This window comes from Aquarana catesbeiana, linkage group LG06 (genome assembly GCF_042186555.1).
Source record: "Aquarana catesbeiana isolate 2022-GZ linkage group LG06, ASM4218655v1, whole genome shotgun sequence".
Lineage (NCBI taxonomy): Eukaryota > Metazoa > Chordata > Amphibia > Anura > Ranidae > Aquarana > Aquarana catesbeiana.
In genome coordinates, this window is record NC_133329.1 from 102,881,572 (window position 1) to 102,906,756 (window position 25,185).

The following is a 25,185-nucleotide window of genomic DNA, read 5'->3' on the forward strand; positions in this document are numbered from 1 at the left end:
TTTCTACGCAATCTAGACTGTAACGCTAAGGACCTCTCCACATTTGATTTAATAGATGCAGATAAGGATCAGGAAATTCGTCCTCAGGTTTCTACCGCAGTCACAACAACTTCTCTCAACCAGTTTAAAACCCACTGTTTCAGCAGGTTCTCCACCTGGAGGTCACTAGTTAGAGCTATCACTTGCTTAATCCACATAGCTCAGTCCTACAAAAAACAACCATCAACTCATGACAATTGCAGAGGTTGGCACCACTGTAGGAAAGTCTACTCAGCAACTGACCTAGAACTATCTAAAAATTGGTTAATATCTGTTGTACAGAGAGAAGTCTTTGCCAAAGAGATCGATTGTATTCTCAACCAGAAACCTGTTCCTAAAGACAGTGTTTTAAAGAAGTTAGAGTTTTCAGAGAAACATCCTTTAGTGATCCCTGGTCACCATCATATTGCCTACTTACTTATTCAATACTACCATGACCAAACTAAACACCAGGGTCGACTGTTTACTGAAGGAGCCTTACGAGCTGCTGGACTGTGGATAGTCGGAACCAAGAGATGTGTGAGTAGGCTCCTCTTCAATGCGTTATTTGCCGAAATCATCGTGGAATGTCACAGACACAAAAGATGGCCAATTTACCATCTGACAGACTTAGGATGGATCCGCTTTTCACTAATGTTGGACTTGATGTTTTTGGTCCTTGGTCTGTCGCAAGCCGGTACACAAAAAGGGGACACTCAAACAGTAAACGCTGGGCAGTCATATTCGTCTGCATGTCCATCCGAGCTGTCCACATCGAAGTGATTGAGTCAATGTACACTTCGAGTTTCATTAATGCTCTTAGACGTTTCATTGCAATCAGAGGACTAGTGAAACTCATTCACTCTGACAGAGGGTCTAACTTTGTAGGAGCAGTAAAAGAACTTCAAATTCCTTCTAATTTGGACATTCTCAGAGTAGAAAGATACTTGAGTGAACAAGACTGCTCGTGGATCTTCAACCCACCTCACTCTTCTCACATGGGAGGTGTTTGGGAGAGGATGATAGGCATAGCCCGCAGAATTCTTGATTCTATCTTCCTACAAGTAGGAACTGCAAGGCTTACTCACGAATGTTTAGTGACATTTATGGCAGAGGTTACAGCTATCATTAACACCAGACCTTTGACATCCATTTCAAGTGACTCTGAGGATCCAGTTGTCCTCACACCTGTTATGTTACTCACACAAAAGACTAGTCTTGCCGGTGCTCCAGCTGGAGAGTTTTGCGAGAAGGATCTTTACAAACATCAATGGAGACAAGTACAAACCCTTGCCAATACCTTCTGGAACCGGTGGAGGGAACAATATATATCTACTCTACAAGTAAGGAGAAAGTGACACACTGAAAAGCCTAATCTTAAACCTGGTGATGTTGTGCTCATGAAAGATTGCCAGACACTAAGGAATATGTGGCCTTTAGGTCTGATCACCAAAGTACTACCAAGCAAGGATAATTGTGTCCGTAAGGTCGAGGTTAAGATCTTTCAACAGAATGAGGCTAAAGTATTCTTGAGACCAGTGACCGAACTTATTCTGATGCTTTCTACGGAGGACTCTGTTAGTGACATCACTTGATGTCAGGCGGGGAGTGTTCTGTCCACCAGATGTCTTGCTGATGTTTTATACTGGTTATTTGTACCTGTGTTGTTAAATTTACATGCAAAATGTGTAATTTACTTAAGACAATCATATGTGGTGTGCAGGCTCCATCTAGCATTCCTTTTTGGTATTGCTGCAGTTCTGTTTATTTCTTTTAATGTATGTGTAAATAAGGAAGTTGTCAGCAAGCAGGGAATTCTGGGTAGGATCTTAGCAGGAAGTGAAACAGCCACCATTTTGTGAGAAGACATTCAGGAAACAACACATGTATTTCTCTATCTATCACCATCACCCCTTAGAGAACTTAAAAAGTATGTTTTTACTATCCCATCTTGTACTGTATATCATTGTTTATGCAATGTATGCTGTATTGTATGCAATATTATACTTACTATTTCTGTTATTTTGTAGTTTCACCTGGCTTGTTCTAATAAAACTGAGATCAAAGAAATATGGTATCTACAGTTATTGGGATAAGAAGGTTTAGCTATCTGCTCCTTGAGACAGAACAGTACCCCCAGCAACATTTTGATAGGACCCCCTGCTTAATCTGTCTGTAGCAGCCAGCAGTCTCAGTTGTGACAATATGCATTGATAGGTGATGTTAGGATTGATCCTAACATTAAGTACTTGAAAATCAAGGGCATCATGAGTGCTTCCAGTATAGTCAATACACTACTAGGAAGCAAAGCTTTGAATATACGGTAAGTTATAGTTGTAGTAATAATAATAATCATGATGATATTTTATATTATGACAAAAAAAATGATTATTTTGCATAAAATACTCTATAACCCTTGGCCTCATTAACACTAGTATGCAATCAGAAGAGGGCACCGCTCCAGGCGAGTCACTGGCAACCTTCTGACAGTCCTCCCATGCAGGTGCTCACCTCTTCTCGCTACCACACACACTGGAAGAAGAAATGATGAATGGGTGCACACCACTGAGGGACTGTTTTATGATTTATTCCACCACGTGTCAAAGAACAGACAGCACAACAATACAGAGGACACAAAGCAGCTGTTGATGCGTTTCACACAATTCACTGCTTACTCATAAACTTTCTCATAACCAGCTGTTTGTATCCTGTATTGTTGTGCTATCTGTCCTTTGAGAATTGGTGGAATAAATCATAGAACATTCCCATGAAGGTGTGTAGACGTTCATCATTTCTTCTCATTCACACTGGTACTGTCAAACCTGTGTTTCTTTGTATTAAAATGACTTTTCTAAAGCATATACATGCATGTAATGATTTTTCAATGGTGCCATTTACATTAAAAGAGGAATTTATCAAAGTTAGAGCAGCCAGAATATGGAGCAACTATGCATTGCAACCAACCAGCTTCTATTTTTTTATTTTCAAAGCTTAAAGAAGAATTCCAGGTATTGATATATTATACATACTTACATTGGTCCAGCTTGAAGAACTGTAGCTACCTTGTCATCAGGGGTGTCTTGAATATTTAGTTCTCCTGGGTAGTAGTTTTGCCTAGGCCAATCTGAAGCTTTTTTTCACTTCGTTTCACCCCCTAGGTTCAGGGTTGCTTCAGTTCCCTGCTGTTGCCACTGGGTGTCACTGGCACTCCGGGTAATAGTTATTGGGTGGTGACACTCTTGGACTATGGCAACCACTAGGAGGTTTATGGCCAGTGGTGCTTGCTGGGGTAGGTGATAAATATTTAGGGCATGGCTTGGCGAGCTCTCTTGAGCTCAGGCTGCAGCCTGCAAAAGTGTGTGCAGAGGAGCTTGTGCTGAATAGGCCTGGGACCTGTTTGGGCCTATCACCAAATTCCTCGGGCTGCTCTGCTTGGTCGATTTTGGCACAGCACCCAAGGTGGCAGAGCCAGCAGATGAAGTCCAGCTGGAGCGGAATTGGTCACTAACCTCAGAGCATCCTGGCACTTCCTTGTCTGGTGGAGCCCTGATACTGAAAGGAGACTTATACCCTGACCCTTTCTTCCTGTGAGCTGGAGCAAGAAATTTTAAGAAAAGGACTAAAGTGTCTGGCACCCATCTTTATCATGCCTATTTTCTCTGTGGCCATTAATCCTACCTGGGGCAATGCTAGCACTCTTCCTGCACTGGAGGTATGTTTTCCCTTCCTTTAACTATAAATATGACAAACCTGGTCGATGCCCTGAAAACTGGAAATAATTAAAGTAGACACTGCTACCCAAGTTATCTCCACTTACTTCCTGGTCCTGTGCTGAGAGGCTGGCCTGCTGCATTTTGAACACAGGTGGGTGGCTACTTAGCACGGGCACCATTTAGAGAATGCTTTGCATTTTCTTAATGAATGCAAAGTGTTCTCTAATTGGACATGGTGAGGAATGTAACATCATTGCCCTGCCCCTCCATTTTTTTTAATTTTTTTTTTTTTGCTATCCCATGTTTCATTGGGGAGAGTTTCCTTGACTTTCTGACCAGTAGACTGGAATCCCTTGAACAGTAGAACTTGAAGTGGACAGCACTGGGACACCATAAGCAATGTTCCAGACCAGGCACACCTTAATACCAGTGCACCAAGGTTTAACAGCAGCAACAGTCACTAGAATCTCCCTCTCAGGCATGTACTCACAGTGTCCCTAGGACTTGAATGTCTCCCTCCAGATTCAGGCAGACAATATCCTCATTGAGCTTCCAGGCTGGATCCTCGGTGAAACCCCTCTTTTAGCTCTTTAGGAGCTTGCAGCACAATAGGGCCCCCAGCTATGCTCAGCTGTGACTTCAATGAGACTAGCAGGATCTTCAGCTGAATTGCCAGGAAGGGCAACAGCACTTCTGGCTGGGAACCTCTCCTCCTGGGAAAAAACCCTGCTCTACCAGGCTCCAGACTATTTATTCACTCTCCAGCCACCATCTGAGCACACTCATCCAGGAATTTGCTAGAGTTGCATAAATATTCAGGCTGCTCATTTGATTCTCCCACCCACTATATTCTGAAAGTCACCAGAAGGCAGGGAGAAGCAATCAAACTTGCAGTCTGCAGAGCCCAGGGCAGACCAAAGTAATCACATGCTGCTCTGATAATTACAGCAGAACCACAATAACTAAATTTGCCTTATGTTTACTACATCAATATTTTGATATATGATAACCTGTGTGATAATTTTGTGAACGGACACTGGTTAGCAATTATATTCACAATCTTTCGTTCTGATTTACTATCCCCACTTGAAAAGCTGTCTCATTTTGATTTCATGCTATTACAAGATGTAACATTTAGAGAAGGCTAAAAAATATGGAAAACAAGAAATGCTGGAAAAACATATTCCCAGAGAGAGCCTTTAAGTATCTATTTTTGAAAATTATTTATGAAAGAAACATTTTTTGTGTTCTTGGAAGCTTTGTGGCACCTGAGATGTATTAATAAAATATACATAAAATATGAATAAAATATGAGCTGAATTAATAGAAGTCACAAGTCATTGAAGGAAATCCTAGCTTAGACAGGAAGGACATTTGAATTGCACATAGTTCAAAAAGAACCATCAGTCTTGCAATTTCTTTAACCTACTGAAATAAATATGGTGTGGCTAAGAATAAAGGTTGATTGATCTACGGCCCTCCAGCTGTTGCAGAACTACACGTCCCATGAGGCATTATAAAACTTTGACATTCACAGACATGACTAGGCATGGTAGATATTGTAGTTCCTGAACAACTGGAGGGCTGTAGTTTGGAGAACAAAGTCTTGTTAAAATGAATTCAGTTGATCAGTTAAAGACTTCATGCTCATAAGTATTAATGTATTTGGTAAGAAAGGTTTTTAAAGCATTTTAGAATGTTTGCAGAGCTTTTGTATATACCGTATTGTATATACTGTATTCATTTGTGTTTAACATTTTATTGTGGCATTCTAGGGTTTTCAAAATGACCTTCAATAACAGAAAACGGTTTAAAAAGATTAATGTATTATGCTTAGCCCTATTTATTATCAGATTATACAATGCAGACAGACCTTGGCTTTTTGGTCTTCCATATAAAACTCAAAAAAATAACAAGAAAAGCCATAGGGATTAGGCATACAAATGGTTGAAATTTTGTAGGCTAAAACTAATAACAGTACATCAGGTATACAAACTAAAGGAAAGAAAACACTGAATTGTTGTTTATAGCAATTCATGTGAAGCTATACTCAAAAGGGAGAAAATATGTTATCTTATAGGGAACACCCAGAAATGTTAATTGTGCCTAAGCAGTACCCTGAAAAGTTTATGGTTGTTTCGAATACTTTCTGAAAATTATTAATGCACTCCCTGAGCCTTACAGCTGTATACCTTTAGTGTGAGAGCTAAATCCGGCCATAGACAGTTCAAATCTCAGCTGGTTCAGTAGGAACCGTCCGAGATTCTAACTATGTATGGGAAGGCTGAATGTGTCCAAGTTGATCAATCGATCAACTTGGGTACAACCAGCCTGCTGGATTGTACATGCGATTATCGCTAGCGGTAATAATAATCACTTTGTTCTCCCAGGGGTGACGGCCTCCCTCGCCCCCCCCCCCCGTCAAGAGAACATAATGGCTCAGTGGAAGGGATTCCACTGTCAACACCCTCTATGGTTTTTCTCAGGAAAAATGTTGTTCCATCTATGGCTGGCCTAACTCACTGTTGCCTTTGTCTGCTAGTCACATAATATTTGGAGCATGATTTGGAGATGTGACTACTGTGCTGTTCACTGTTTTTCCTTGCTGGAGAGAAAATTATACCTGAGGATGTCTTTTGTAACCATAACCCAGACTCGATGCTGTCTTTTTCCTCTCCATAAACAGTCACTGCCCCGCCACTCCACAATCTGGTATATCTGTTCCTCTTCCCATCTCTTACATAATTTAGTCTTGCTGCCTTCTCTATTCCCTTCCTCCACAATCTAGTCACTGTACCATTTCGCTCTACTTTCCACAATTTTTTTTCATTACTGTCTTTTCCCTAGTTCCAATTTAATCCCAGTGCCTTTTTTTTTAATCCCCTCCCCACACACCCAATCCTGCCCCTTTGCCTCTATCCTCCGCCTCCACAATTCAGACTCATTGTCTCTACTCTTTTCCCCCACTTTCTTCCCCATCTCATATGTGGTACTACTACCTTCTCCTTCCTAATCAAAATCAGCATTTAAAATGAGGAAAAGGTAGAGTAAAGCTGGTCATACACATACAATAAATAACTCCCAATCCAAATAAAATACATTTATGTTTTTGGTTGTAACATGACAAAATGTGGAAAATGTCAAGGGGTGTGAATACTTTTTCAAGGCACTGTATATTCCTAACTTCCACCAGCACACCTGCTTGCAGAACTTCAGCTGGCACACCAATGGGTAATCTGACAAAAGACACTCAGTCAGATTCTTGAGCAACAGTCTGTTATAGGCAGGAACCCGAGGCCCCTTTGAGTGTGTAGCAAAAAGTCAGTGTCCAGCTTTACATCCCAGTGGCTACTGATCCCAGCACCACCTTTTCAGGCACTGCCTGGCTGCAGCTGCCCTTTTCACTAGTCCTCTTGGCTACTTCTCTTCAGTCCTCCCAGACTGACACCACAGTCCTCCCAGACTGTTCACTCATCAGCCCACCTCCTCTGGAGAACTCCCGGACATGCCGACCTGCTCCTGCTGTCTTCCACTTGCTCCCATGCCTTCTGGAAGGATTTTCTCCATGTGTTGTAGCACCCTAGTCCCAGGCCCGAGGTCACCCCCTCCAGACTAGGGCGCATCCTCAAGAGCTCGCCGACAGCCTCCTCAGCACTCCTGTATCCTTCTCCCCACAGAAATAATCAGGGCTGTCTTAATAACATCATGGTAATAAGTAATTTATTTTTGTCTTTATTTAACTAACATCTTGCTTTCACCTACTCATTAGGTAGTCAATGGGATGGGCTGAACACCCCCCGGTTTACAGGCAAAAAGTTCTAGCAAACTTGCGAACCCAATAAAGTCTACGGGACACGAACATGAAAAATCAAAAGTGCTCATTTTAAAGGCTTATATGCAAGTTATTGCTATTAAAAAGTGTATGGGGACCCGGGTACTGCCCTAGAGGACATGTATCTTTGAAAAAAAAAAAGTTTTTAAAACAATCGTGTTTTCAGGAGCAGTGATTTTAATAAGTGAAACAATAAAAATTAAATATTCCTTTAAATATCTGGCCTGGGGGTTCCCTTTGTCTGCCTGTAAAGTGGCTTATCTGTGCGCTGTATAGAAGAGTGCCACAGCAAAATTATATTTTTAAAGGAAAAATTGTAATTTAAACTTGTTCGCGAACTTCACTGTTAAAAAAAACAAAACAACTTTCTCGCGGCTGTAATGTATTGCCAACTCCTGGCAATATAGATGAAAAATCAATGAAAAAAAATGGCGTAGGGTCTCCCACCCCAGTCCATGCCAGATTCTCAATTGAATTTAGGTCTGGACTTTGACTGGGCCATTCTAACACATGAATATGCTTTGATCCAAACCATTCCATTGTAGCTCTGGCTGTATGTTTAGGTTCGTTGTCCTGCCTCAGTCTCAAGTTTTTTGCAGACTTTTACAGGTTTTCTGGTTGTCGGGGTCTGCGGGCGGGGGGCTTATCAGAATCTGGAAGCCCCCTTTAACAAGGAGGCCTTCAGATCCCCCCCCCCCCGTGTGAATGGGTATCGGGTACATTGTTCTAGGGATCGACCGATTATCGGTGTGACCAATATTCACTTTTTTAGAATTATCGGTATTGGTCAAAAAGCTGACCAATATTACTGATATTGCTTCAAGGGTTTTTTACCGGGGTGATGCATGCAGCTGCATGCATCAACCCGCTACCGTTCTTTAGAGCGGACGGTCAGCTTTATTGTAATAACAACCGATGCAGCTCAGCAGCCACTCGGCTGTTATTACAAGCAGCCACTCGGCTGTTATTACTCCCACGCTCGCCCAGGCTCTCCAATCCCAATCCGTGCAACCAGCAGGCATGTCTGCCGGCTGGCCGAAGACCCAAACAAAGCCGATGCCTCGTTCGGGTATCGGATCTAGTAATCCAGAAGCGATGTCATGACATCACTTCCTGGATTACTGGCATTTTAAAAGCACCAGTTTTAAAAAATAAAGTATTCAAAAACGCTGATCTTGACATTTTGAATACTTTGAAGTGCAGAATAGGGGTTTGGGTCTTATAGACCCCCGATCTCTCCATAAAGGGTACCTGTCACTCCCAATACTGTCACATGGGATGTTTACATTCCTTGTGACAGCAATAACAGTGATGGAAAAAAAACTAAAAAATGAAAAATGACAGTCTAAAAAAAAAAATGTAATTGTACAAAATATCCTCAACAAATATTGGTATTGTATCAGCACCGAAAAAATGATACCGGTCGATTTCTACATTGTACCCCTACCCATTCACCAAAAAAAGGTCAAAAAGTAAAAACCACAACAGACAGTTTCTCAGAAACCATGAATCAGACTGAGACAGAAATAAAGTTAAATCACACTTGTTTAATAATAAAAGTAAGTAGAACAACCATAGTCAAAACATAGCCAAAGTTCGGTTACTGGAACGGATAGTCAGACAAGCCAGAAAGTCAGGAAGCCAGGAATGAGCGTAGTGGAACAGCAAGAAGGATCTGGAGCCAGAAGGAATGTCAGTCAAGCGAGTCTTTAACAGGCTGAGTCTTTAACAGGAGAAAATCTCTGTGATGTTGACCAAGGCGAAGGCAGAGATCATCTGGGCTGGACGACTTAAGTAAGCAGACTGACGAGCAGGATATCATCAACAGGTGAGTCATTGTGGAGAGATAGGAGCTGGCAATAAACTGACAGCTGAGCGCTCAGCTCAGAAAAGGACACAGTTTTTGACAATTCCTTTATTAAAAAAGAAAAAAAAAGTGTACCGTGAAGAATATTATTAATATCTAAATATTCTTGTATCTCAGAGGCGCTTCAGGATGAATAGCATTGATAGCCAAACTGACTTAAAACAAAGTGTGAGTTTATTGTCACACAATTGGCATCATAAATACAATGTAAAAAATATAATAGTTCAGTTCAGTGTGGGTAAAAATATATGAAATAGAATAAAAAGTTATAAAGCTGTAGTAAGCTTATGAAAGCATGTGTGCTTCGTGGCTGCTGTGCTGTCTTGTGTGTCGTCCAAGAAGAAACAGGAAATGACGTTCTCAGTCTTCTGGCAGTATTGACAGCTGTCCCAACTTATCAAAGTGTCTTGTGAACATGTCAGTATCATCTATCGTAGTGACTATGTGTCTGTGTGTGTCTGTCTGTGTGTCTGTGTGACCTTCAATATGGAAGCATTGGCTTTATATGTTACATGTGAACGTGTGAACGTCATAACCTCACACCAACTTAGAACCTTGTATGGCACATATTCATTTATGCTAACTTCAGCAATATGCTATCCAAATGAAGATTCTAAATCAGAGTCATATATGACCCAGCCTACGTGGACACGTGTCTATTTTTGTCTTCTCATGACATTCTACACCAAGATACTTTAAATGTCATACTCAAATTGGCTACACCAGAAAAATCCAGCAATGCTCAGTTTTAGATGAAGAATCATGTCAAATCAATTGATCAAGGTCATTCACACATACTCTATTTATCATGATTAATCATAAAACCAAATATGTTTTGCAAGCTTGCCATGAATATAATATAACACCTATAAGTGCCGAATTATGAATTTGGAATAATATTCTAACAATCCCCCCTGAATTATGATTAATCATATCAAAATATTCTAATACATTCAAAACCTCTTTCATGTCACATTTACACATCCTTGTATCAAATGATCGAACACAATATTCCTCAGAACTGAAGCAGCTAGAAATAACTCTCCTTCTAATCACTTTTCTCTTTACTTTAACTTCTCTTAGATCTATCTATTCAAAATCTTAAAATAATGATATAGAATTTAAAAAATGTATAACATAATGATGACTCATATCTATAATTATTAATAATAATAATAATAATAATTATTATTATTATTAAAATAAATAATGCAATAATATATTTCCATATTTGTGCTCAAATAATATTTTAGCTCTTTGGAAATATACTTTACACTCTAAAACTTGTCATAACTTTCCATTCCGTTCTATTAAGAGTGATATGTTTCTTAAGTTATGAACAAAAGATGTTCTATAAACTAGAATGAGTGTGCAGTTGTTACCTAAAAATATTCAATATATGAATAAGGAAAAATAAATAAAAATAATTATGATAATCCTAACTTAATATGAACATTAATATCAGAATAATCGGATTATCAAAAAATGTATATGGACAAATGTTTGAGTCCCAAATTGTTTATCTATAGTAGATAAAGTTTCTTCTGATTATTTTTTTCTTCATGAAATGTCTTTAAAGTTTCTTCTTTAAGTTCTGTTAGATTAGAAAATTCTTGTTAAATAAGATAAAACAGTCATAAATATGAAGTATAAATCTTTTGTCCAATATTCTTCCCTAGAGGATTCCTTCTTTAACTTTGAATTTTCCTGATATTCTCTTTGCTCTTCATATGAGCTTGTTATCTTCCATATTTATGTGATTTTAGATGCCATTTCTGTAAAAGAAATGCAGTATCATTAATCAGGCATAAAATATTTTCATTAAATTCTTGTAACTTTTTTCCAACAAAAGTTAAAACATTATGAGACAATAACTTTGTGAATTTGTTAAACTATATGTAAAATAACACTATCTTATATTTTCCTTCAAAGAGAACTTCTGTATGACAATGTACTGTCCTTATCCTATCTAAGATGGCCTAAACTATAAATCATATGTACGGTGAAGTTTAGGTATGTCAGGACGCAACACCTCCTTTGGTCATGATACAAATCTCTGTTTTCACAAACAAAAGAAAAGTTTTGTACCACCCAGAGATGACAATGGACTATGCCTTTGTTCTCATCTCTAAAAGATTAGAAATGTGCGTAACTGTATTCTGTGTTGAAGCTCTTATTCTAGTGTTAGACTGTTCTGCAGTAACAAATACTGGCTCTATGTCCTTCTCTGTTCTTATGCTGGCAACCTGAGATAAAGACTTTTCAGATACAGCTGTATAAACATGTGCTGGTGTACATTCCTGAAGATGTCTTCCTTTTACATCTATCTGAATGTGTTTGGATGATAAAGCTCTGAACCATAAAGGATATGTTTTACGACATTCTTTAAAATTATCTTCCTCAAAAATACCTTTTAGTGAGCAGTCAGGTGTCTGTACAATGATTTTGTTTGATTTCACTATGCTCTCTGTAGCTTTAATTGCATAGTAAATACTTAGCAGTTGCTTTACACCTGCCTCAAAAGTTTTTTTCCAAAAATGATAAAACTCTGGAGAAATAGGCAATTATTTTCTCCTTACCTTCTTGTAATTGAGACAACGTTACTGAGATGGCATTCTCAGATACATGAGTTTTCAAAACAAAAGATGCTTCAGAACAAACCTCTATTGTACTTAATGCTGGAGCATTCTGCAAATCTTTTTTCAACATTTCAAAAGCATTTTTCTCATTTGGACCCCATTGGTCAACTATATTACCTCTATTTCTCAAAAGATTATATAGTGGATAACCTTTCTCTGCGAAACAGTTTACAAACTCTTTGCAATGATTTATTTTATGCAAAAATTGACGCAATGCCTTATGAGTTGTTGGAGTTGGGATTGCAATGATATCTCTAACTGTTTCTTGCAATAATTGTCTCTTTCCTTGACTAATTTGCATGTGAAGGTATTTCACTTGACTTTTCATCAGCTGAACTTTTGTCGTGTTTAATTTTAAACCTTCAGCTTGTAACATCATAAACAACTCAGACAAAAGAACCATATGTTCATCGATATTCTGAGTACTCAGCAGAATCGTATCCACATGCTGACAAATACAGTCTGGCCTAGAAAATTTTGAAAGTATTTTTGCTATAGATTCATGAACTATACCATCACCAATACCTAGGCCAGGTATTAATCGAGTGAACGTATAAGTCTCTTTTCTGAATGTGAATGCGAGTTTGTACTGGCTGCTATTCGCTAAAGGAAGAGAAAAATGGCTATTCATAATTTTTAATACAGAGAACACTTTGTCCTCAGCATTCAAATTTAACTTTAATTTAGATTTATCAGGAAGAACTGGGTTATTTGTGATATGTTTATTCAATGTCCTTAAGTCAACTGACAAAGAATATGAATTATCAGTATTTTTGATAGGCCAAATACAGTTATTTACCACTGATTTAGCTTTCTTTACAATTCCAAGTTGTACAAACTCTTGAATAATGGCAGAAAGTGGACCAATTGATTCTAGTGGTAACTCATACTGATTAAGGGGTTCTGGATCTTTTCCCTCAATATTCAATTCAGTATTTTTCAAAGTTCCAATGTCATTTTTGAACTTTGACCACAAACTTGGAAAACGTTGTACCACTTCCTTTAAAGCACAATTACCATCAACATCAGGCCACTTTTGTTCTGTAGACATATTGGTAATGGAACCAACTTTACTGTATACAGAGGGATCAATAAGCACTGATTTGGGCCTAGATGGATCTTTCCAAATACTTTTATTAGCCAGATCAATTACCCATTTTTGTTCATTGATTACATCAATGCCAAGTATATTCTCTGCTTTGTGACATACCCAAATGTTAATGTTAGTTTTCACTAATCCAGGTACTTCAAATGTTACATTAGATACCTGTCTAGCAGTGGAATTACCTGTATTATTAAAACCCACTATATTACACATAGGAGAATTTGGTTTCACAGGTATGTTTTCTTTGGTAAGGCTAATCTCAGATCCACTGTCAATGAGACAATTAATATTTTTACCATTCAGCAAACATTGTATATATGGCCTACCATTCTCGTCCAAAATAATTGGTGCTACATATTGTAATGGCAGAGAAATTGAATCCCGGTGTGATTTTATTTTTGGCAATGGCAATAAACCCTCTCTTTCAGTGACAGTGTTGTCTGAACTGCTGTTAATAGTCAAATTACTGATCTGTTTGACTTCTGTGGCATAAGGCAATTCAGTCAAAATGTTATCTTGACATGAAAAAACAGGTTGTACAAAAGCTGATTTTTCATTCTCTATATCTTTAGTTTTTATTTGTGAGTCTCTCTTAAATTTACAGCAATGTTTTCTCATATGACCAGATCTATGACAGTAAAGACACGTGATAGGGTCTCCTTGCCTCACTTGTCTGCAGCTGTCCTTGTCATTCCTGCCAAGACCTGTCGTTTCTGACATGTCTGCAGCCTGACTATTTTTGTCACATTGAATTATAGCTATCTCGTGTGTGAGATTGCTTTGATTCAATTGTCTCCTAATTTTATCAATGAAGCTTACTACATCATTTAAATTTTGACGTTCCTGCGCTATGGCTACTGAAGTTGGGTCAAGGTATTTAAATTTTTTTATGAAAGCTATTTTTAAACCTGGGTCATTGTCATCATCTACTCCAAATATCATTTCATAAACCTTGCAAAATTTAATTTTAAAGTCAATTGGACTTTCTTCTGCAGTAGTCTGTAAAAGATCTAACATTTCTATGGTCGGTATTTGCTCACCGGTCATACATAGCAATAATTGTCGCAGTCTATCTGTCGCGTCATTTTGTTTTTCCTGACCTTCGTCATCAATAACAGGTGTGTTAATTCGTTTAGCAAAATTAACAGGAACCCACAACTGAAATATGTAATTGCGTTGATCATTTGACAGATTAAAACGATCCGCAAACATTTCAAATGAATCCCAATTGGAAAATACAGTTGCCTCAGTGTCATAAATAGGAAAATCTTTTAAAACTTTCATAAGTTGGTCATGTATTTGCAACTTTAGTTTTGCAGTTCTACATAATAAGTTTTTATGTTTCATTTCTTTTTCATCAGTAGCATCAACATTCTCCATATCCGAACTTTCTGGAATATAAGAGGATTGTTGCTTACATTTAGATTCAGTCTTTTTGTCATCTGTAGTTATTACAGCAATCTGTGTCAATCTACTGTCATTCTGAAGTTTTTCCAAAAGATTTGTTTTGGAGTCAATTTGTTCCTCAAGATTCTCTATATAATTACAAAAAATCTCACAGTTTGGACAATTAAGAGAATCTTGAGACAAATTTTCATGTATTCCTGTGTTCTGTACATTGTTAGTTTCTGTCTGCTTTAGTGTACACACATTTTTAGCAGGTAAATCAAATTAATAATCATTTTGTTAAATATTCTCACTAAGCTTAATACATTATTTATTTTCTTACGTAATTTATGTACAGTGAACCTGGATTTATCAATCTGTGTATTGGCATTTAAGCATTCATTGTACATATATCTCCACAAGTGACTGTCATTTGGATATAAAGACACATCCTTAAACTCTAGTTTGCTGTCTCTAGCTATTTCATCAATAAATTCCATAACTTTTACTCACCGTATTTAGAAGAATTTCTCGTCTTCAACCGTCTGTTACTGGACTGTTGTCCACATCTGACGCAACACAAATGCCTCTTGGTTGATAGGTTCTGAACCGTCTTTTTTCTCGAGACTTGAATATTCGCAAAACTGCGCTAATCTCTCCCCCCTCAGCAAGGATTTCCGCAAAAATAGAGATATGACGGCAGTTTCTGGCTCGCCAAAATGAAGAATATTATTAATATCTAAATATTCTTGTATCTCAGAGGCGCTTCAGGATGAATAGCATTGATAGCCAAACTGACTTAAAACAAAGTGTGAGTTTATTGTCACACAATTGGCATCATAAATACAATGTAAAAAATATAATAGTTCAGTTCAGTGTGGGTAAAAATATATGAAATAGAATAAAAAGTTATAAAGCTGTAGTAAGCTTATGAAAGCATGTGTGCTTCATGGCTGCTGTGCTGTCTTGTGTGTCGTCCAAGAAGAAACAGGAAATGACGTTCTCAGTCTTCTGGCAGTATTGACAGCTGTCCCAACTTATCAAAGTGTCTTGTGAACATGTCAGTATCATCTATCGTAGTGACTATGTGTCTGTGTGTGTCTGTCTGTGTGTCTGTGTGACCTTCAATATGGAAGCATTGGCTTTATATGTTACATGTGAACGTGTGAACGTCATAACCTCACACCAACTTAGAACCTTGTATGGCACATATTCATTTATGCTAACTTCAGCAATATGCTATCCAAATGAAGATTCTAAATCAGAGTCATATATGACCCAGCCTACGTGGACAAGTGTCTATTTTTGTCTTCTCATGACATTCTACACCAAGATACTTTAAATGTCATACTCAAATTGGCTACACCAGAAAAATCCAGCAATGCTCAGTTTTAGATGAAGAATCATGTCAAATCAATTGATCAAGGTCATTCACACATACTCTATTTATCATGATTAATCATAAAACCAAATATGTTTTGCAAGCTTGCCATGAATATAATATAACACCTATAAGTGCCGAATTATGAATTTGGAATAATATTCTAACATACCGCGATGTCCATCCATCTTCAATCACACAGGACCCGAAAAATAGATAAAATGGGAGGCCTCCCGGCGACTGCTGTCTTTTCGCTTTGACAACTCTCGGTCACTTGGTTACATCATCGGGTGGCCCCTCCCTTGCCTTTATAACAGCTGTCAAAGCCGAGAGACAGCAGTCGCTGGGAGCTTTTTCAATTTTTTCTATTTTTTAGGTACATCGGGCGGAGTGATTGAAGATGGATGGGCATCGTGGGATACTTTTTTTTTATAATAAAGGAATTGTCAAAGTCTGTCTTTTGTGGTTTTTACTTTTTGACACTTTTTTAGTGAACGGGTAGGGGTAAAATATACCCGATACCCATTCACATGGGGGGGGGGGGGCGAGATCTTGGGGTCCACTGGTTAAAGAGGGCTTCCAGATTCTGATAAGCCCTCTCGCCCACAGACCCCAACAACCACAGCAACATGGGGACAAGGTGCTTTGGGGTGGGGGGCGCAGAGCAAAGCACCCACCCCCCCCATGTTGAGGGCATGTGGCCTGGTATGGTTCACGAGGGGGGGTGGCCGCTCGCTCGTCCCCCCCTATCCTGACCTCCAGGCTGCATGCTCGGATAAGGGTTTGGTATGGATTTTGGGAGGGGGACCCCACGCCAATTTTTAAAAAAAAATTGGCATGGAGTTCCCCTTAAAAACTATACCAGACCCAAAGTGCCTGTTATGTATTTTGGGGGGCCCACACTGTTTTTTTTCTTAATTCTATCATGGGGTTCCCCTTAACCACTTCAATACACTGTAATATATACCCTGCACTGTATTATATATACTACACTGACTGCACTATATATTCTCCACTGTATTATATATACTACACTGACTGCACTATATACTCTCCACTGTATTATATATACTACACTGACTGCACTATATACTCTGAACTGTATTATATATACACTACATGGACTGCAATATATACTCTGAACTGTATTATATAAACTACAGGGACTGCAATATACTCAGAACTGTATTATATATACCAGTGATGGCGAACATTGGCACCCCGGATGTTTTGGAACAACATTTCCCATGATGCTCATGCACTCTGCAGTGTAGTTGAGCATCATGGGAAATGTAGTTCCAAAACATCTGGGGTGCCAAGGTTTGCCATCACTGATATATACTATAAGGACTGCACTATAAACTCTGAACTGTATTATATATACTATACAGAGTGCACTATATACTCTGAACTGTATTATACATACTATACGGACTGCACTATACACTCTGAACTGTATTATATATACTATACAGACTGCACTATATACTCTGAACTGTATTATATATACTATACGGACTGCACTATATACTCTGAACTGTATTATATATACTATACGGACTGCACTATATACTCTGAACTGTATTATATACACTATACAGACTGCACTATATACTCTGAACTGTATTATATATACTACACTGACTGCACTATATACTCTGAACTGTATTATATATACTACGCTAACTGCACTATATACCTTGAACTGTATTATATATATACTACACTGACTAACTGCACACTACATTAACTACCTGTCTAATCTCCATTCATTCACTATATACGGCCGCCGTGTAAGCAGCAGCCTTATATAGTGTGGGGCCTTTGGCCAGTCATGGCTCTCACAGCACATTGCGCTGTGATTGGCTAAAGCATGCAGGTCAGGAGCATGCTTTGGCCAATCAGCAGCTGTCAATGCACTGCAATCTCGCAGTGCATTATAATGCGCTCCATAGCGGGAGAACTTGCTACGAGCGCCCCATATGTTAGTTTGTTCTATGAAGAAACGAACAGCTGATGTTTGAGTCGAACTTACCTTCAACTCGAACATTGAGCCCATCCCTAGTAGTCACTGATTTAAGCTAATCTACGGAGTCAAGAAATATTTTGGTGTATGAATATATCTGGCATTTTGTTCTACTCTAAGGATCAGTGCAATTCTTATTGGGTGTAGGAATAATTACTGAAATCTGCATTGAAATTCTCTGGAGATTCCACTCTAGGTGTATTTGTAATAACTTCTTTAATTGATTGTGAAAGTTTTGTGCACCAGAAAAGAGAACACAAAGGCTTAATTGACTAAACCCTAGAGCTCAGGATCCATTCTTAACCTGCTGCATTACCTTTAGAGCGCCAGTGGCAGATTACTTCACACTAACGTTAATCATTGCTAATTGGGTTCTCGCTATAAATAAAGATAAATGGCTTACAGTTAAATGTACAATCTTTGAAATGGTAAAAATAAAACATCTAATGCTGAAAATAATTGTTGTGTGCTATTTATTTTGCAGTCTCAGCACCCATCTAAAAAAAACGTGTTTTGGACAAGAAAAGGGGCATAATGTCAGTGTTCATCGAATACAGACCTTAAACTAAAAGCAATTAAAAATGACCTGTGCAAGCAGACTACTTTTATGATATGATCAAGAGCTTAAATGGAGAACAGGATGATTAGTTGTAAAAACCTTGTAACCACATCAAAAATAAAAAAAGAAGAGAAAAGTAAAAACAATATAAAAACTGGCAACATTTGTATTCTACCCCATAATAAATAGGTTAATTAGGGCATACATATAAAATAGTGAATGTAACTTTCACCAGACATTTGCTGGTGGTGAATCAGTCACTGGTATTTGAAACAGTTGTTCCCAACCTACCAGGGGACCGACCTCAGCAACCAAAACCCCTCTATAGGTAAGGTGACCACAGAAAGATTAGGGAGTAGTGGTGCTGGGAGAAAGGGAGCAGGCACCCTCTGGTGGTGGGAGGGTAGCAGTGCAGGTTTCGCTGGCTTGCTCGCCTGCTGCCCACCCACTGCCACACAGTCCGGCCCTCATCAAGCCACGGACCGGCATCGGTCTACGTCCCGGGGGTTGGGGACCCTTGATTTAAGACACACACACCTGGAAGACTTACCTGTAGTGAATTTTCGGTGAATGTCATATTCACTGTGTTACAAATTATTTTATTAATATTATTATACAGGATTCATATAGCCCCAACAGTTTGTGCAGCACTTTACAGCCGGCGCAGACAGTACAGTTACAATATAATTCAATACGGGAAGAATCAGAGGGCCCTAATCATTAGAGTTTATAATCAAAAAAAGAAAAGGTCAAGTGGCACAAAAGGTAATAACTGTGGGGGATGAGCTGATGGAGAAAATAAAAGTGTTAGGTGGAAGCAAGATAGACTTCTCTGAAGAGAAGAGTTTTCAGGGATAATCAACAGTGAGCAGAGTAGGAGATAAACAGATTGGGGTAGAAAGATCCAGTAGTATGGTACAGGCTCAGGAAAGGTCCTGGAATCAAGCATGGGAGGAGGTAGCAAGGGAGTTAGAGAGCAGGAGGTCTTGGGAGGAACAAAGAGAACAGTTTGGTGGGTATTTTGAGACTGGGTTAATGATGTAGTGGCAGACAATGTATGAGTGGCAGATACTGATTGATTGGTAAGCTGGATGCATGCACAGTTACATTGCTGGCATTATCCCTGTGTGCCATAAGGATGACCTCCTGTGCATATGCAGGAGTGATGTCATCCCGTGATGACCAATGAAGAAGGCCAAGTTGTGGCATCCAGGAGCAGATGCAGGCACTGGCAAGGGAAAGGAATCTTTGAAGCAAAGGTATGTATTGCTCCACTTTAGTTCCACTTTAATATACATAGGCCTTGTGAGCACTGTGTACAGTCAGCTAAATATGCACGTTCTAAGCACCAGAACATGCGAACAGGAAAAAAGTTTGTTCGAACACGCGAACACCGTTAAAGCCTATGGGACACGAACATGAATAATCAAAAGTGCTAATTTTAAAGGCTTATATGCAAGTTATTGTCATAAAAAGTGTTTGGGGACCTGGGTCCTGCCCCAGGGGACATGGATCAATGCAAAAAAAAGTTTTAAAAACGGCCGTTTTTTCAGGAGCAGTGATTTTAATAATGCTTAAAGTCAAACAATAAAAGTGTAATATCCCTTTAAATTTCGTAGCTGGGGGGTGTCTATAGTATGCCTGTAAAGGGGTCTGGTATGGATATTAAGGGGAACCCCGGCCAAAATTAAAAAAAAAAAATGACATGGGGTTCCCCCTAAATTCCATACCAGACCATTCAGGTCTGGTATGGATTTTAAGGGGAACCCCGCGCCAAAAAAAAAAAAAAAAACGGCGTGGGGTCCCCCCAAAATCCATACCAGACCCTTATCCGAGCACGCAACCTGGCAGGCCGCAGGAAAAGAGGGGGGGACGAGAGTGCGGCCCCCCCCTCCTGAACCGTACCAGGCCACATGCCCTCAACATTGGGAGGGTGCTTTGGGGTAGCCCCCCAAAACACCTTGTCCCCATGTTGATGAGGAAAAGGGCCTCATCCCCACAACCCTGGACGGTGGTTGTAGGGGTCTGCGGTTGGGGGGCTTATCGGAATCTGGAACCCCCCTTTAACAAGGGGACCCCCAGATCCCGCCCCCCCGTGTGAAATGGTAAGGGGGTACTTACCCCTACCATTTCACTAAAAAACTGTCAAAAATGTTAAAAATGACAAGAGACAGTTTTTGACAATTCCTTTATTTAAATGCTTTTTCTTTCTTCTATCTGCCTTCATCTTCTTCTTCTGGTTCTTCTGGCTCTTCTGGTTCTTCCTCCGGCGTTCTCGTCCAGCATCTCCTCCGCGGCGTCTTCTATCTTCTTCTCCTCGGGCCGCTCCGCACCCATGGCATGGGGGGAGGCTCCCACTCTTCTCTTCATCTTCTTCATCTTCTTCTCTTCTTTTCTTCTCTTCTTCTCTTCTTCATTTTCTTCTCCGGGTCGCTCCGCACCCATGCTGGCATGGAGGGAGGCTCCCGCTGTGTGACGGCGTCTCCTTGTCTGACGGTTCTTAAATAATGGGGGCAGGGCCACCCAGTGACCCCACCCCCCTCTGACGCACGGTGACTTGACGGGACTTCCCTGTGATGTCACGGGGAATGCCACAGGGAAGTCCCGTCATGTCCCGTGCGTCAGAGGGGGGCGGGGTCACCGGGTGGCCCCGCCCCCCATTATTTAAGAACCGTCAGACGAGGAGACGCCGTCACACAGCGGGAGCCTCCCTCCATGCCAGCATGGATGCGGAGCGGCCCGGAGAAGAAAATGAAGAAGAGAAGAAGAGAAGAAGGAAGAAGAGAAGATGAAGAAGAAGATGAAGAGAAGAGCGGGAGCCTCCCCCCATGCCATGGGTGCGGAGCGGCCCGAGGAGAAGAAGATAGAAAACGCCGCGGAGGAGATGCTGGACGAGAACGCCGGAGGAAGAACCAGAAGAACCAGAAGAAGAAGAAGATGAAGGAAGATAGAAGAAAGAAGAAGCATTTAAATAAAGGAATTGTCAAAAACTGTCTCTTGTCATTTTTAACATTTTTGACAGTTTTTTAGTGAAATGGTAGGGGTAATTACCCCCTAACCATTTCACACAGGGGGGGGCCGGGATCTGGGGGTCCCCTTGTTAAAGGGGGCTTCCAGATTCCGATAAGCCCCCCGTCCGCAGACCCCCACAACCACCGGCCAGGGTTGTGGGGATGAGGCCCTTGTCCTCATCAACATGGGGACAAGGTGTTTTGGGGGGCTACCCCAAAGCACCCTCCCAATGTTGAGGGCATGTGGCCTGGTATGGTTCAGGAGGGGGGGGCTGCACTCTCGTCCCCCCCTCTTTTCCTGCGGCCTGCCAGGTTGCGTGCTCGGATAAGGGTCTGGTATGGATTTTTGGGGGGACCCCACGTCGTTTTTTTTTTTTTTTTTTTTTTGGCGCGGGGTTCCTCTTAAAACCAATACCAGACCTGAAGGGTCTGGTATGGAATTTAGGGGGAACCCCACGTCATTTTTTTTTTAAATTTTGGCCGGGGTTCCCCTTAATATCCATACCAGACCTGAAGGGCCTGGTATGGAATTTAGGGGGACTCCCACGTCATTTTTTTTTTTTAAATTTTGGTTCGGGGTTCCCCTGTGGGGAATTCCCATGCCGTTTTTATCAATGAACTTCTATGTGTTTTGTCAGCAATGCAATAGCCGCGAGTAGTTTTAAATGGGTTTTTTCCTTCGCAATGTCATTTTGCTGTCAGACTGTTCTAAACACGGGAAACATGCGCCCCTTTACAGGCACACTATAGACACCCCCCAGCTACGAAATTTAAAGGGATATTACACTTTTATTGTTTGACTTTACGCATTATTAAAATCACTGCTCCTGAAAAAACGGCCGTTTTTAAAACTTTTTTTTTGCATCGATCCATGTCCCCTGGGGCAGGACCCGGGTCCCCAAACACTTTTTATGACAATAACTTGCATATAAGCCTTTAAAATTAGCACTTTTGATTTCTCCCATAGACTTTTAAAGGGTGTTCCGTGGCATTCGAATTTGCCGCGAACACCCCAAATTGTTCGCTGTTCGGCGAACTTGCGAACAGCCAATGTTCGAGTCGAACATGAGTTCGACTCGAACTCGAAGCTCATCCCTACTCTAGACTAAGGATGAGCTCCGGTGTGTTCGCACAGCCCACGTGCAGAGCCCGCCAGGAAGGGGTCCTGCAGCCTCATAGAACAATCAGGGGTGAATGAAACCTCCTCCTACAAGCTTTAACCAGACACTGATAGAAGTCACAAGACTGCTATAAACTGCTGATGAGAAAAAGTATTTAGCAGTTTATAGTCACTATAATAATTACATTTCCGTGTTCTGTGTACTGTGGGAGACCAGATTTTGTGAATGCAACTGGATGACCACAGGTGCTCATTAACATCCTGTACTTACATACTGCTTCTTCAGAACAAGAACACATTCTGTGTGTTGAACTATCTGTGCTTTACTAAAAATAATCTTTTCCCTTGTAAGATAGTAAAAAAAAAAAATCTCATTATGTATGGCGACTGAGTAATAAACACTTATGAACGCCTACACAGACTAGGTACCTCTAAGTGCCTGTACTTCATACCTGATAACATCTGCTTTTTTTTTTTTTTTTAAAAGCAGAACTCCAACCTTACCTTCCTGCATAGGGTACCCACGATTCTTTTTGGGATCTAGAGCCATTTCTTGTTATGAAGAAAGTCCTAATATTCTGTGCAAAATTTGCATTCATTGTTGCATGTATTTTATTATTGTCTCAAGATTGTATTTAATAAAACTATATTTGTATTTTTTTATACATTTGTCATAGTGGTGCCTTTCCAAAAGTCCCTTCCGTAAACCTTCTTTCTGTATCTACTTACCGGGATGTGGCACCATCATGGCTACCAAACTGGCATTCAGATAAGAATTTTTGATTTCAGTCCTGCATAGATGTAAAGGCTCCTCTCCTGTACTGAAATGGCTGACTCTGATTTTCACTGCACACTGTGAGCTGGCCTCCTTTCCTGGCTGGAAGACGTTTAGCATCATCTAGCTCTATTCTCCCCAGCCTTACTTACCTTCTTTCAGTTGATGAAGGATAAGCATCACACATGGGGCATTGCATATGGCAGTTTGCATGCAAATACAGCCTGCTTAGGTATGCCCACTCCACCAGACTAATAATCACCCATCAGGGAATTTTTATTTTTGCATAACTCCTCCCGAGAAACAATTCACTGCTTGCATCAAAGCTTTGGGTTATTGAGATGAGTACTCAGGGTGCTACTTTGATGACTTCACAAAGCTATGTACAGCACCAAGATGGTAAAAGAAATACCTAGTGTTCCTGCCAGTCTGCTTTCCTATTTCATACTGACCACGCTAGGCATGCCATCCCATCGTGGTCAGTTTTATATTTTGCATTTTACTTGAGAGCACAGTCTGCCTGTACTCCAATGGTCCTATTTGTTTTTTTTTTCTAGCTCTGATTTTGGCTCTCCAAAATGCATCCGATACTCTTTGGACTGTCCCTCTGACTTTAATTCCGGGCAAAGTTGTATCTGGACCTTTGAGCAGTGGTGTGGCACTTCAAATACATTTTTTGCTACATTACACTACAAGCTGAGATGACCATAAAGATCCTCTGGGGTGTAGAAGCCACCAGATTACTTACATCAACACTTTACGATAGCAATACCAATAAGAAAACCTTACGGGTCCAACACTATTTTTCCACCTTCCTAAACTATGCCATTGTGGTGGGTCAGCCAGAACCTCAGATGCACCTTCTTGATACGTCTGGCAAGTCACTTCTATTGCTTTCCCAACAGTTTTCCAAAGGCTTTAAAGGGTAACTACACTTTTGTGGGGGGAAAAAAAATGATATAGCATATACAATTGCAACACAAGTCATATTGTAATTGAATGTTAATAAAAACGACCTTTCCTTTTCAATGTGCAGCTCTGTAAAATGCAATATGGCAACATGGGGGCGTTCTGTACAGATATGGTGTACACCAGTATAAAACAGAAAAGGGATATAAAAAGATATCTAAGGAATTGAGAATGCCAATCAGCAGTGTTCAAACTCAATAAAGAAGTGGAAAATGAGGGGTTCTGTTAAAACCAAACCACGGTCAGGTAGAACAACTAAAATTTCAGCCACAACTGCCAGGAAAATTTGTTCGGGATGCAAAGAAAAACCCTCAAATAACTTCAGGTGAAATACAGGACTCTCTGAAAACATGTGGTGTGGCTGTTTCATGATGCACAATAAGGAGGCACTTTAAGAAAGATGGGCTGCATGGTCGAGTCGCCAGAAGAAAGCCATTACTACGCAAATGCCACAAAGTATCCTGCTTACAATACGCTAAACAGCACAGAGACAAGCCTCAAACCTTCTGGCACAAAGTCGTTTGGAGTGATGAGACCAAAATTAAGCTTTTTGGCCACAACCATAAACGCTTCATTTGGAGAGGAGTCAACAAGGCCTATGATGAAAGGTACGGAGGTGGATCGCTGATGTTTTGGGGATGTGTGAGCTACAAAGGCACAGGAAATTCGGTCAAAATTGATGGCAAGACGAATGCAGTATGTTATCAAAAAATACTGGAGGAACATTTGCGCATGGAACGTACTTGGACATTCCAACATGACAATAAACCAAAACACAAGGCCA